This window comes from Ictalurus furcatus, chromosome 1 (assembly GCF_023375685.1).
Source record: "Ictalurus furcatus strain D&B chromosome 1, Billie_1.0, whole genome shotgun sequence".
Lineage (NCBI taxonomy): Eukaryota > Metazoa > Chordata > Actinopteri > Siluriformes > Ictaluridae > Ictalurus > Ictalurus furcatus.
In genome coordinates, this window is record NC_071255.1 from 7,377,725 (window position 1) to 7,392,447 (window position 14,723).

Sequence of the window (14,723 nt, forward strand, 5' to 3'; positions counted from 1 at the left end):
ATGCAAACTCCATCAAAAGTGTAACAGATGCAAATGATTTTGCATTAATTTCTGCAATAGCAAAAGCCAAGAAACACCACAATATTCTGAGGCGCTTGCAAATTTTAAAAAATGACAGCAGATTTTATGCAGATTTGGGCCAAAACACGTCATGTGATGTCATCTCAATGCTCCATTTGACATCACAATGCGCATTCAGCCAAAGCCCTCTTCGATTCACATGCGTCGAATATGAGTACAGCTAAAAGGTCTCATTTACCAACAAACATCACTGTGAATTTTGCCAAATTCAAGTAGTTTTCTGCAACAAAGAACAAAAATCTCCACAAATTGCATCGCAAATTTTGCAAAAAGCTGCAGTAAAATCAAGCATTTTTGGCTGCAACAATCACAAAAAAAAACTCCTGTACAAACTGATTCAGGAAATACATGGAGAGAATGTCAAGAAAACTGTTGCTGACCTGCTCAGACAAGTTTCTCTTGACATAGCTGACCTTACTCTTTGGACATTGCTCACAGGCTGGGTTCCCGCTCCAATGATACATACTCATCGCATCATTGTGCAATTCCTGTCACTTATTAACATGGGATAAAATCTTTAAATACACTCAGCAAGGTGCTGCCCATTTTGAAACCCACCTGGCATACCTTACACCTCGGTGATCTTGCTGATACTCTTTCAGCTTATGAAAGAGATTCAAATGTAAAAACTCATGTGTCTGCTATGATGCAAACTGCAGCTTTTGTGAATGCTGTGAATACTCAGTCTGTTCAGCGAGATGTGTGCCGGTACTGCCATAAACAGTGGTACTGGGAGGGAGCATGTCGTAAAAAGTAAGTTGATCTGAAGAGGAGTGAAAAATGCACTCTGAATTCCGGAGTCTCTCAGCCTAACTCACTGGGCAGAGCTATCTTGCCTAGAGATGCACCAATCGACCGGCCTGGGACCGGAATCAACTGATTTTCCACATGCTCAACCCGGACTGGTGACCAGCCAATCAGTCTCACTTCTTTCCGATTCTGAGCCAGTCCATTTTGTTGCCAGTGGCACAGGCAATAACGTCACAGCCACGCTCACGCTCACAGCTGCATGTAAACATGTCATTGTCGTGGAAGTTCTTCACTGTGAGTGAAGAATACACAAAGTTTGCAATTTGTGATAATTAAAGTAAACCGTGGGGGAACCACCGTGAAACAAGAACAGGGTTCATGCCTTGCTTTAAGACAATGCAAGAAATATAAGCAAAGCACTTCACGAAGGCAACATGCCAAGTTTGCCCTGCATGGCACATACATTACAGCTGGTTGTGAATGAGAGTCTGCTGTCCCAGCGAAGCATCACTGATGTGGTGGCAATTGCCAGGCAGATTTTCAGACATTTTAAACACACAACCCTCACCTATTTGCAATTTCATGACATTCAGTCACAGTTGGGTCAGCCCAGTAAAAGATTGCAGCAAGATATTCTGACCAGATGGAACAGCACATAATAGTAATCATTGGTGGAGCAGAGACGTGCTTTGGGGGCATACACTGCAGAACATGAGCTGCTAGCCAGTGGGGGCTTAATGAGAATGTCATGAAGATATCACAGTCATTCCAGCCATCACTGCACTTAAACAGCCACTGCCACTGTATACTTTGACCACTGTTATCGATCCCAGGTATGTTATATAGCCAAGTGTTACTATATACTGTAAACATGATGATGATGATGATGATGATTATTAGCAATATTTTTGCCATTTACTACTACTTTTACTAATAATAATAATATAACAACAAAAACAGTATGATTATTGCCAATAATAATAATGATCATCATGTTAAAAACTTGAGTGTAGCCTAGAGTGTAAAACAAATTGTATGAACATAACTATGTAGCTATTGGTTAATAGTTATGCTTTATGTTTTCCTAGTTATATTTGAAACACAATCATTTGACCAATCCTTCTTGTCTTTGTTTATGCAAAGGGTACAAGAATCGCTACTTTTCAGCAGAAGCTAAAGACCAAGTGAAAGAGGCACTTTTGGCTATGCTGGTGGGGGAGACCAGACATGCAGTTGATGAACCTGTTGCAGAAGCATATGCAGTACCTGGTCCTGTCACAGAAGCACCTGCAGCCAAAAAGCCATGTAGTCTACCACTTTCAGTACATGTTGAAATACTGAAGGAGAATGCTGAGGTGAAACAGCTGCTGGCCAGCCTCTCAGCTGTGCAGGTACAGAGTTACCTGTCTGAGTTACCCAGCAGCAGAAGCGACCTACTGAAGGATGAACAAAGTTTGTTTCCCTGCGCTTGCTCCACTTGCCCGAGCCTACCTCTCTGCTCCAGGTACAAGCACTGAAAGTGAGCGCTTGTTTAGCTGAGCCAGACATGTGATAGATGAAAGAAGAAACCGATTATCAGGTGACAAGGTAGAGATTCTTCTGTTTGTGAAGAAAAACTTGCCATTAATGCTCAATTAATAGCGTTTTGCCTATACAGATGTTGGAAACAAAGAAAAGGTACCTTGTTATTTAATTATTTCCCACTGCACCTATTATTATTTGGAAGAGTATTATACATTTCAGAACTAAATACAGTTGCAATCAAAATTATTCAACCCCTATTGCAAATCAGGTTTATTGTCAAAATTTACAGACTTTCAGCTGATTGCAATGAACAAATAAAAAAATGCAATTGCAACTTACAATGACTTCTTCAGTTTCAAATTTATTCATTTATTCCCTTCATGGCAAGCATCTTTAGTACTTAGTAGAGCACCATTTTGCTGTTATGACCTGCTGCAAGCGAGATGCATAGCCAGACTGTGGACAGAGTGTTCATTCTTCATTCTTCTTCCTCCAGACATACCGCTGATCCATCGTGCTGAAAAGTTCCAGTTTTGTTTCATTGCTCCACAGAACAGAATCCCAAAACTTCTGTGGCTTATTTATATTATTTTGAATCAACTTTACGTGTGATTTTGGGTCAGTAGTGGTGTACGTCTTGGAGTTCTGGCATGGAAACCTTCTGTGTTTTGTATGCGCCTTACTGTGCTGACTGAAACCTCAGTGCCTGTTGCCACCTAGTCTTTTGTAGTCACTCGAGGGTTTTTCACAACTTGCCTTCTCAGAAATCTGGTTGCAGCCATTAATAGCTTCCTTTTTGTGCCTTGTCTAGGTATTTCATGAATTTTCTACCCCTAGCCAGTTCAGGTATTTCATGTGTTCCAGCCAAAGCACACCTGGTGGAACTAATGAAACCCTTGATTAGTTGCATCAGGTGTGCTTGAGACACCACCTGTGTTGCATATTTGTGCTGTTGTGAGGAATTCTATTCAGGGGGTTGAATAATTTTGAAACTGGAGAAGTCATTATAAGTTGCATTTTCAGTTTAATTTGGGGAAACTACTTGAAGCATTCATTGTGTTGAACTATTTCAATTGCTTTTGTTTGATTTGTTCATTGCAAACAGCTGAAAGTCTATAAATGTTGACAGTAAACCTGATTTGCAATGGGGGTTGAATAATTTTTATTGCAACTGTATGGGATGGAATCTAGATGGAAACATATGTTGCTCTGAAGCCTGTATATACCTTTCAGCGTTGATTGTGCTTTTGCAGATGTGCAAGCTGCTTATTCCATAGGCACTAATGCACCCCCATACCATGAGAGATGCAGGCTTTTGAACTGAGTGCTGATAAAAAAAGTTGGATGGTCCCTCTCCTTTTAAGTCCTCTTTAGTTTAGAGGATGCAGCGTCCATGGTTTCAAAAAAGAATGTCGAATTTCGATTCGTCTGACCACAGAACAGTTTTCCATTTTGCCTCAGTCCATTTTAAATGAGCTTTGGCCCAGAGAAGATGGCGGCTTTTCTGGATCATGTTCACATATGGCTTCTTCTTTGCATGACAGAGCTTTAACCAGCATTTGTGGATGTCATGGCGAACTGTGTTCACAGACAATGAGTTCTGGAGGTGTTTCTGAGCCCATGCAGTGAGGGCCCGAAGGTCACGGGCATGCAACATTGATTTTCACCCTTCATCTTTTCACAGAGATTTCTCCAGATTCTCTGAATCTTTTGACGATATTATGTACTGTAGATGATGAGATATTCATAGTCTTCGCAATTTTACGTTGAGGAACATTATTCTGAAATTGTTCCACAAATTGTAGATGCAGTTTTTCACAGATTGGTGAATGTCTGCCCATCTTTACAATCATGTTACTAACCTGTTGCCAATTCACCTCCAGCTGTTTCTTTTTAGTAACACTTACTTTTCCAGCCTTTTGTTGCCCCTGTCCCAACTTTTTTTGAGATGTTTTGCGGCCATAAAATTCAAAATTACCTTATTTTTTTTCTTAAAATGGTACATTTACTCATTTTAAACATTTGATATGTTTTCTATGTTCTATTGTGAATAACATATGGGTTTATGAGATTTGAAAATCATTGCATTGTTTATATTTACATTTATTTACATTTTATACAGCGTCCCAACTTTTTTGGAATTGGGGTTGTATATTAAGTGCTTCAAACAAAGTCATAAGCGTATTAACGTGGCTTGTCATGTCAGATGCTGCGACAGATGCGTGTGTTGTTTAATGTGTTCCAGACGTTTTCTTCAGCACAGAAATGACATTTTTACATTGATGTCCTTTAAATTTATTTCAGTATTTCCAGTATTTCATGCCAGTAATGTGACTGAATGAGCGTGAGTCCACGCATACATGTCAATCAAACAGCACTCAATAAAGTGCAATAACTCTCACTAAAATATACATTTTGATCAAATATGTTGTTTGATGTTATATTTAGCTGTATTGAGAACAAACGTAATTGTGTTTTTTTATGAGAGCAGTAACTGTAATGGGGTTATAACAAGTAATTGTATATAGAAGTGTCATACATTTACAGAATACATGTTACTGTGCTCAAATGACTGAATGTGTGTATTACTGCAGAACATTCAACCTCCAGAACTTGTTTTGTACTCCATGCAGATCATAAATCACTGAAATCGTTTGAGAAATGTAAATGTTATTGTGCATTTTATCCAAAAAACGCAGCTCCCCCATTTACTCGGATTTGTTTATAGGGCAGTCTTGCCTGGATCAATATAGCGGACGTGTTGACCTTTCGCAGCAACAGGCCAAAGCGGTCAATGCGGTGTCTATATATGTCTATGGCCACCATCGTCATTGTTCTTGGCTCTGTGCTCGCATTGTCATGAGATTTACCAGAACTCTGTGCCAAGCTATCAAAGCAACCTGGGCTTCCATAACACCTCAGCAGTGCCACAGGCTGACTGCCTCCATGCCATGCCACATTGATGCAGTAATTCATGGAAAAAGAGCCCCAACCAAGTCGAGTGCATAAATTAACATACTTTTCAGAAGGTCGACATTTCTGTATTATATATTTTTTATTCTAATATTTTGAGATACTTGATTTTTGATTTCCATGAGCTGTAAGCCATAATCATTAAAACAGAAAAAGGATTGTAATATTTAACTTCATGTGTAATGAATATAGAATATGAAAGCTCCACTTTTTTAATTAAATTATGGGAAAAAATGAACTTTTCCACGATTTTTTGAGATGCACCTGTATTTCTTAAAAAGATATTTCACTGCAAGAGAGTCTGTGGATGTGGGGTATATTTGGTGGCCACTTGTATAATACACAAGAAACTTGGTGAGAGTTATTGGTGGTTTTTGGTGTGCTATTTTCTATATGCTGTTAGAGCTCGGATCTTATTTGTAACCAGTGTCTTTAAGAGGTGAGTTGTTACAGCATTGCCAGCTGTTCTGTGCAGTATTCAATCCACAGCCGAGAGAAGGGTTGGTCTCAGTCCAAACAAGATCATCACGAGTCGACCAATGGCCCTACAAGGGACAATTGATTTGAGACAAGCAGATGTGCATCTTACATTTGATGCCCTAATGAAGTATTGTGAAGGGCTCACTGAAGCTGTTAGCTCTGTGCAAAAGCATGTCCAGGAAACGTGGACCTCAAAGCAAAAGGGGGGACATGCTCTTGTGCCAGGACAGTGGGTAATGGTCAAAAACTACACCGCTGGACCATTAGAGGCAAAATGGAATGGTCCTTTCTAAATACTCTTTGACTCCAAGTCTCCAAGTCCTTTTTGACTGATTCGGCAGGGTTGTGTCAGGGACGTAAGACGTGGATACATGTCTCACACTGTAAAGTTGTATTACTGCCTAAATAGGGACAGTTTGGGTGGCTCTGAGAGGAGAGCTTTGAATAGTCAGAAGAGTAGCTCAAGAGCCAAGGACCACTCCGAAAGAGCTCCAGAAACACTTGGAGGCAGCAGGTGCCATCGTCCCAGAGAAAACAATAGGCAATGCACTCCACCACCATGGCTTCTATGCACGCTCACTCCGCATCATGGTGTGGGGCTGTTTTTCCTCGCATGGTACTGGCAGACTTCATATAATTGAAGGAATGATGAATGGAGTCCTTTACGGGGAGATTGTTGAGAAGAATCTGCTGCCATCCACCAGGATGATGAAAATGTGGGTGGACCTTTCTGTAGGACAACGATCCGAAGCATACAGCAAAAGAAACTAATTGGTTTCACAGAAAAAAAATCTGTGAATGTCCCAGTCAATCATCTGACTTGAATCCAATTGAACAAGATTTAAAGGCAATATGCTTAGAAGAATAGGCCAAAATCACACCTGAATACTGCAGCCGATTAATTTCTTCATACAGGAAGTGTCTTGAAGCTGCCATTACAAACAAAAACTTCTCCATTAAGTATTAAATGAATTTCAGTTAGCGTGTTCAATACTTTTTTCCTGTGTCATTCTGCTTTATTACACATAACTTCATTTATGAACTTGTTATTGGATTTCTTTATATGTGTGGATTTCTTGAATTAATACTGATGTCTGGTGAAAATGTCATGTGAATATCCTCATTAGAAATATATTTACTGAAATAAATGTTGACGGTTCAATACTTATTTTCCCCATTGTATAAAATGTTGAACAACCATCCCCTTTTTTGGTTAAGGTCTTTACTGAAAGCATAGAGATAGAAGAACTTCCTCCAAGTATGACTCAGGGGTACCAAATTACTCATTGCTCTGGTACCAAAACCCAACAAAGATAAGGAATGGTTGTGTCAGGGACGTAAGACGTGGATACATGTCTCACACTGTAAAGTTGTATTACTGCCTAAATAGGGACAGTTTGGGTGGCTCTGAGAGGAGAGCTTTGAATAGTCAGAAGAGTAGCTCAAGAGCCAAGGACCACTCCGAAAGAGCTCCAGAAACACTTGGAGGCAGCAGGTGCCATCGTCCCAGAGAAAACAATAGGCAATGCACTCCACCACCATGGCTTCTATGCACGCTCACTCCGCATCATGGTGTGGGGCTGTTTTTCCTCGCATGGTACTGGCAGACTTCATATAATTGAAGGAATGATGAATGGAGTCCTTTACGGGGAGATTGTTGAGAAGAATCTGCTGCCATCCACCAGGATGATGAAAATGTGGGTGGACCTTTCTGTAGGACAACGATCCGAAGCATACAGCAAAAGAAACTAATTGGTTTCACAGAAAAAAAATCTGTGAATGTCCCAGTCAATCATCTGACTTGAATCCAATTGAACAAGATTTAAAGGCAATATGCTTAGAAGAATAGGCCAAAATCACACCTGAATACTGCAGCCGATTAATTTCTTCATACAGGAAGTGTCTTGAAGCTGCCATTACAAACAAAAACTTCTCCATTAAGTATTAAATGAATTTCAGTTAGCGTGTTCAATACTTTTTTCCTGTGTCATTCTGCTTTATTACACATAACTTCATTTATGAACTTGTTATTGGATTTCTTTATATGTGTGGATTTCTTGAATTAATACTGATGTCTGGTGAAAATGTCATGTGAATATCCTCATTAGAAATATATTTACTGAAATAAATGTTGACGGTTCAATACTTATTTTCCCCATTGTATAAAATGTTGAACAACCATCCCCTTTTTTGGTTAAGGTCTTTACTGAAAGCATAGAGATAGAAGAACTTCCTCCAAGTATGACTCAGGGGTACCAAATTACTCATTGCTCTGGTACCAAAACCCAACAAAGATAAGGAATGCATAGAGAATTGGTGCCCAATCACTCTCCTTAATGATTACAAAGTGTTGGCCCTTATTTTTGCTAAAAGTATTAAAGATATTTTAAATTCCATTACTGATGAATCTCTATCAGGTTTTATGAGAAACAAACAATGTAAGATTTTAGATCTATTGGATTATAATGAACTTATTAAGGATGATAGTTTTTTTTTTGCTGTTTCTTGATTTCTATGAAGCTTTGTATTCATTTGAACATGCTTTATTCTATAAGCTTTCACTGCATTTGGTTTTGGAGATTTTTTTTGTAAAACTATCAAAACACTATATAAAAATAATAGCAGTTCTGTTATTCAAGTTTGGTACATCCCCAAGATTTAAGATGGCACGCTGTATTAGACAAGGCTTTCCAATTTCTCACTATTTATTTTTTATTGATTATCAATTTCTCGCTTTTCATATTTTCAGTAGTTCATTACAAGGGATAACAACTGCTGACAGACACATCATCAATACCCAGCTGGCTGAGGACACTACGCTTATTTTTAAAGAATGTCTCCCAATTTGAGATTAAACAGGTTTAATTGAAGGTTGGGGTAGATATGTTGTGTGGGAGAGAGGTGTGGCTAAGGGTGAGGTTTGAGCTCAGGTCGGTATTGTGGCGGTCAGTTTCTCAGTCAATGTACCATTGGGGAGGGGGAATGAGGCAAAGCATGAGTGGGCTTGAATAGTTGGCAAGGCCAGGCTCGAACTCAGGTTGGTGATGTGTCAAGTGTTCTCAAGTCAAGTGCTTAATCGGTGAGCCACGTGGAAGGCAAAGCAGGGGTGGGTATAGCAGGAAGTGAGCAGGCAGGATGGTGAGCTGTGGACCTGGAGCAAAAGGAAAACAAAGAGAGAGTGACAGGATTATGCAACTGGAAAACACTGAACAGCAAACATCGAAAATAAACACAAGTAGGCCGAACGTGTTACTGCATTGGAAGGATCTAGCGATGAGTGGCATAAGAACTGGGGTTTATATATGCTGCAGAGGGCTGTCATGGACAGGCTTTAGTTGGGAGACATGGAAGGATGAGTGGATGTGCAAAAATTTGGGGAGCTTGAGTTTGACAGTGGAGGTATTGATAATGCTCTCCTTGGTGAAAGAGCCTAGGTAACAGGGAGTCTGTCTTTAGACTAATGTCCTTTGATGAAAGTCATACCTTCTGACCCAGCTGGTAACTGGGTGCAGGAGTCTGTTGGTGGTCAGCCAGCCGACGGTGTCACGACTTCCCCTTTAAGCAGCGTGCTGAAGAGCATGTGAATGCACGCTGCTGTGCAAGGTGCGCGAGCACCTGCTTTTTCGTTGTTGACATTCGTGACATTTGGACATGTGCATTTGTTATGTTTAGTTATGTCTCCTCCCTGTTCTGTCATTGGCTATTGTGTCACATGTGTCCGAATTGCCCGCAGCCGTCAGCCATTACGAAGCTGATTATGTATGTATATATACCGCGTGCCTCCCAGCACACGGTGCGGAATATTAGAGTAGTTTGAATGAGTTAGTCACTTAGTTTAGAGTCCTCACGATAGATAACCATAGTCTTAGTTTATGTCATGTTTCATGGTTCATGTTTAGGGTCATGTTCAGGTTAGTTAGTTTAGTTCACGCTGGTTTCTCCGCTACCAGTCCCGCGCTATAGTTCATGTTTCTTGTTTTGTTCCTCGACCCTGTATTTCCGTAACCGCGACCTTGATTCCTGCCTTGCCCCTTTATGCCTGTTTGCCAATCGCCTGACCTCTTGCATGTTTGTGGATTACGTTTTGGATCACGTTTTGGATTTGTCTGCCTGTCTCTCTCTTAAATAAACCTGTTTTACTGTGATTGCATCCTGCCTTATCTCCGTTACGTCACGAAATGTGACAGAATATTCCACCCATCATGGATGCAGCACGAGAACGGAGAGAACGCAGAACCCGGAGGTCCACGCCAATCATCCCCGCCTTGGATTCTATGCAGTTTTTGCAATGGACTTTCATGGACCTTCCCGATCGCTCGCAAGTGGGAACAGCGAGTAGCAGCCATGAGACCCCGGGTACTGGAGGACAGTAGGCAGTTCTCGGACCTGTTTCTGAGGGAGTTTGGAGAACTAGGGCAGAGCTACAACTTGGATGAGCTGTTGAAGGGAGTTAATGTGGCGAACAGTGCTGATCTTCCTACACATGCATTATGAGCGGATGAGCCACCAAGTTGATGTTAACACGGACAACCAAGTCCCTGAGGTCCAAGTCCAAGTCAAGTCTCAAGTCCCTGAAGTCCAAGTCAAGTCTCATGTCCCTGAGGTCCAAGTCCAAGTCAAGTCTCAAGTCCCTGAGGTCCAAGTCAAATCTCCAGTCTCTGAAATCCAAGTCAAGTCTCAAGTCCCTGAGGTCCAAGTCAAGTCTCAAGTCCCTGAGGTCCAAGTCAAGTCTCAAGTCCCTGAGGTCCAAGTCCAAGTCAAGTCTCAAGTCCCTGAAGTCCAAGTCAAGTCTCAAGTCCCTGAGGTCCAAGTCCAAGTCAAGTCTCAAGTCCCTGAGGTCCAAGTCAAGTCTCCAGTCTCTGAAATCCAAGTCAAGTCTCAAGTCCCTGAGGTCCAAGTCCAAGTCAAGTCTCAAGTCCCTGAGGTCCAAGTCAAGTCTCCAGTCTCTGAAATCCAAGTCAAGTCTCCAGTCTCTGAAATCCAAGTCAAGTCTCAAGTCCCTGAGATCCAAGTCCAAGTCAAGTCTCAAGTCCCTGAGGTCCAAGTCAAGTCTCCAGTCTCTGAAATCCAAGTCAAGTCTCAAGTTCCTGAGCTCACACCCGAGTCTGCTGACACGCGCAGCCAAGTTCTGCTCACGCCCGAGTCTGCTGACACGCGCAGCCAAGTTCTGCTCACGCCCGAGTCTGCTGACACGCACAGCAAAGTTCTGCTCACGCCAGAGTCTGCTGACAGGGCCAGCCAAGCTCCGCCCATGCCCAAGGTTCACCTGGTGACCTCAGACGCTCAGCCTCCCTGGTCAGCTGTGGACGTCGCTCAACCTCCCTGGTCAGCTGTGGACGTCGCTCAGCCTCCCTGGTCAGCTGTGGACGTCGCTCAGCCTCCCTGTTCAGCTGAGGTCGTCGCTCAGCCTTCCTGTTCAGCTGTGGACGTCGCTCAGCCTTCCTGTTCAGCTGAGGTCGTCGATCAGCCTTCCCGTTCAGCTGTGGACGTCGCTCAGCCTTCCTGTTCAGCCGACGTCGTCGCTCAGCCTTCCTGTTCAGCTGTGGACGTCGCTCAGCCTTCCTGTTGAGCCGTGGACGTCGCTCAGCCTCCCTGTTCAGCTGAGGTCGTCGCTCGGCCTCCCTGTTCAGCTGTGGATGCCGCTCAGCCTTCCTGCTCCATGGCGAACATCATTCCCCCCTCCTGCTTCGAGGAGACCCACGCTCCTCTCCCTGGCCTCACGGAGACCCACGCTCCTCTCCCTGGCCTCACGGAGACCCATGCTCCTCTCCCTGGCCGCACGGAGACCCACGCTCCTCTCCCTGGCTGCACGGAGACCCACGCTCCTCTCCCTGGCCTCACGGATACCCACGCTCCTCTCTCTGGCCTCACGGAGACCCAAGCTCCTCTCCCTGGCCTTACAGGGGACGTCGCTCTGCCTTCATGCTCCGCCGAGGACTTCGCTCAGCCCGCCTGCCCTGCTGTGGTCATCGCGCTGCTTTCATGCTCTGACGAGGACTTTGCCCAGCCTGTCTGCCTGGCTGTGGTCGTTGCTCAGCCTGCCTGCCCGGCTGTGGTCGTCGCTCCGCTTTCATGCTCCGACGAGGACATCGCCCTGCTTCCCTGCTCTGCTGAGTACAGCGCTCTGTTTCCCTGTTCAGCCGAGGACGTCGCTCTGCTTTCCTGCTCTGCCGAGAACGTCGCTCTGCCTTCATACTCCGCCGAGGACTTCGCTCAGCCTGTCTGCCCGGCTGTGGTTGTTGCACTGCCTACCTGTTCAGCTGAGGACATCCCTCTGCCAAAAACGCCGTGTGGTCTCCTGGCTCTGCTTGGGACATTCTGCCCAGGGGACCGGGGCCGACGATGGAGATGGATGTTTCATGGCACTCCGGGAGGAGTGCCCTTGGGGATGGGTTCTGTCACGACTTCCCCTTTAAGCAGCGTGCTGAAGAGCATGTGAATGCACGCTGCTGTGCAAGGTGCGCGAGCACCTGCTTTTTCGTTGTTGACATTCGTGACATTTGGACACGTGCATTTGTTATGTTTAGTTATATCTCCTCCCTGTTCCGTCATTGGCTATTGTGTCACGTGTGTCCGAATTGCCCTCAGCCGTCAGCCATTACGAAGCTGATTATGTATCTATATATACCGCGCGCCTCCCAGCACACGGCGCGAAATATTAGAGTAGTTTGAATGAGTTAGTCACTTAGTTTAGAGTCCTCACGATAGATAACCATAGTCTTAGTTTATGCCATGTTTCATGGTTCATGTTTAGGTTCATGTTCAGGTTAGTTAGTTTAGTTCACGCTGGTTTCTCCGCTACCAGTCCCGCGCTATAGTTCATGTTTCTTGTTTTGTTCCTCGACCCTGTATTTCCGTGACCTTGATTCCTGCCTTGCCCCTTTATGCCTGTTTGCCGATCGCCTGACCTCTTGCTTGTTTGTGGATTACGTTTTGGATCACGTTTTGGATTTGTCTGCCTGTCTCTCTCTTAAATAAACCTGTTTTACTGCGATTGCATCCTGCCTTATCTCCGTTACGTCACGAAACGTGACAGACGGTTGCGATCAGTGGAGCGGAGCAGGGTGGAAGGTCTCCATACCTTGTGGTGAAGGTGAATGTGGGCTTGCACACAGGGGACTGCAATGTCTTTGTCATTATAAAATGTACAACCTTGGAAAAGGCTGTTACCTTGTGAGGGGGGATATCTGGTGACAAAACCCAAGGCTATGTGAGAAAAGGGATGGCTGGGAATGGAAAAGGGACAAAGTACTCCAACAGGTCTACAGGGTACACACAGAGCAAGCCAATATGAAGGACTGGGTATTGGTGTCTATGGTTGACCATCAAAAGTGTCACTTCAGCAGGGTGCAACTGGAGAAGGGGTGACCGCAAACCAGGAATGGCGAGCCCACTGGATGACCTGTGAACAAACACAAGGTCAGGGACAAACAAGTGACCAGGGGGCCCATTACCTGGATCGGGTTAGGTATATTGAGCTCTCCTGACCACTGCCTCAGTGGTAGCCAAGACAGGACTGCGGGAGGATGGTATCATGGCATAGGGAATCTTCTTCAGGGGAAATTGGCAAGAGAGCGCATCGGGCTTGGTGTTCTTGGAGCCCGAGCGGTAGTTGATGCTAAAGTTGAACTAGCCAAAGAACAAGGTTCAGTGTGCCTGGCAAGAATTTAGGCCAGGTTCTTGTGGTCAGTCCAAATGAAAAATGGCTGCTCAGTCCACTTGAGCCAATGCCTCCACTCCTCCAAGGCTAACGTCATAGCTAGCAACTCACGATTCCCTGCATTGTAGTTGTGTTCTGCCAGGGAGAGGGAGCGAGAGAAGAAGGCACAGGAGTGAAGTTTCTGGTCAGGGATGGATTGCTGAAAGAGCACTGCACCCACACCCAAGTATGAGGCGTTCACCTCTATGATGGACTGTCACGAGGGGTCAGGTTGTAGTCCTTGATAAAGCGGTGGTAGAAATTATCGAACCCTATAAACCATTGAAGCTGCTTCAGGGCTAAGATCTTTTCTGGGTCAGCCTTGACTCATCCGCTCTCAATGACATACCCAAAGAAGGTGACTGAGCAGACATGGAATTTGCATGTCTCCACTTTTTCATCCCCCTCTATGATTCTGACCAGATGGTATGTGTTTCGCAGGCCCAATTTAATGAAGATTGTGTCTCCATTTAGTCGCTCGAAGGCCGAGTTGAGGAGAGGCAGGGGATACTATTTCTTAACTGTGATGTTATTCAGGCCCCCGCAGTGGATACAGGGATTTGTCCTTTTTGGCCATGATAAAGAAGCTGGCACACAGGGGAGAAGAGGAAGGACAGATTATGCTGGTGGTGAGAGAATCATTAATATATTTCTCCATGGACTCTCATTTGAAGGGTGAACTAGCCCTTAAGGATGAGTCAGACTCCCTCAATGTGCTGATATCTTCAGCCCCACTCCTCTCCATTCCCTCATCCGAGCCGCTGCTTACCCGCTAAGCCTACTCCCAAGCCTCTGTCCAGACCCCAAGTCCTTTATAGTTCCCCTCCACCCAAAGAACACATGCAGCTAGGCTGGACCGAATGGCTGCCTGTCCCAAATGGCAGTGGCCCAAGCCAGGGCATCTCCCCTCAGCAACCCCATAATGTAGGCTACCTTGGCCTCATCAGTGCCATAGGTCAAGGGGCACTGAACAAACACCATGCACTAGAGGAGGACTTACACTTCACTAGGTTGCCCATATAGGGTTTAGGATCTGGGACATGTGCTTTACAATGGGGAGGACACAGGGGAAGCCACAGTGGCAGACTGACTGGGCTGCAGGTCAGGGAGCATCAAGGCAGAGTAGGCCAGCTGTGTTAGTACATTGGGAGCCAGAATGAACTGACAATGAGTGGTTGAATAACCAGGCTTTATATACATGCTGCTGATTCGGTGA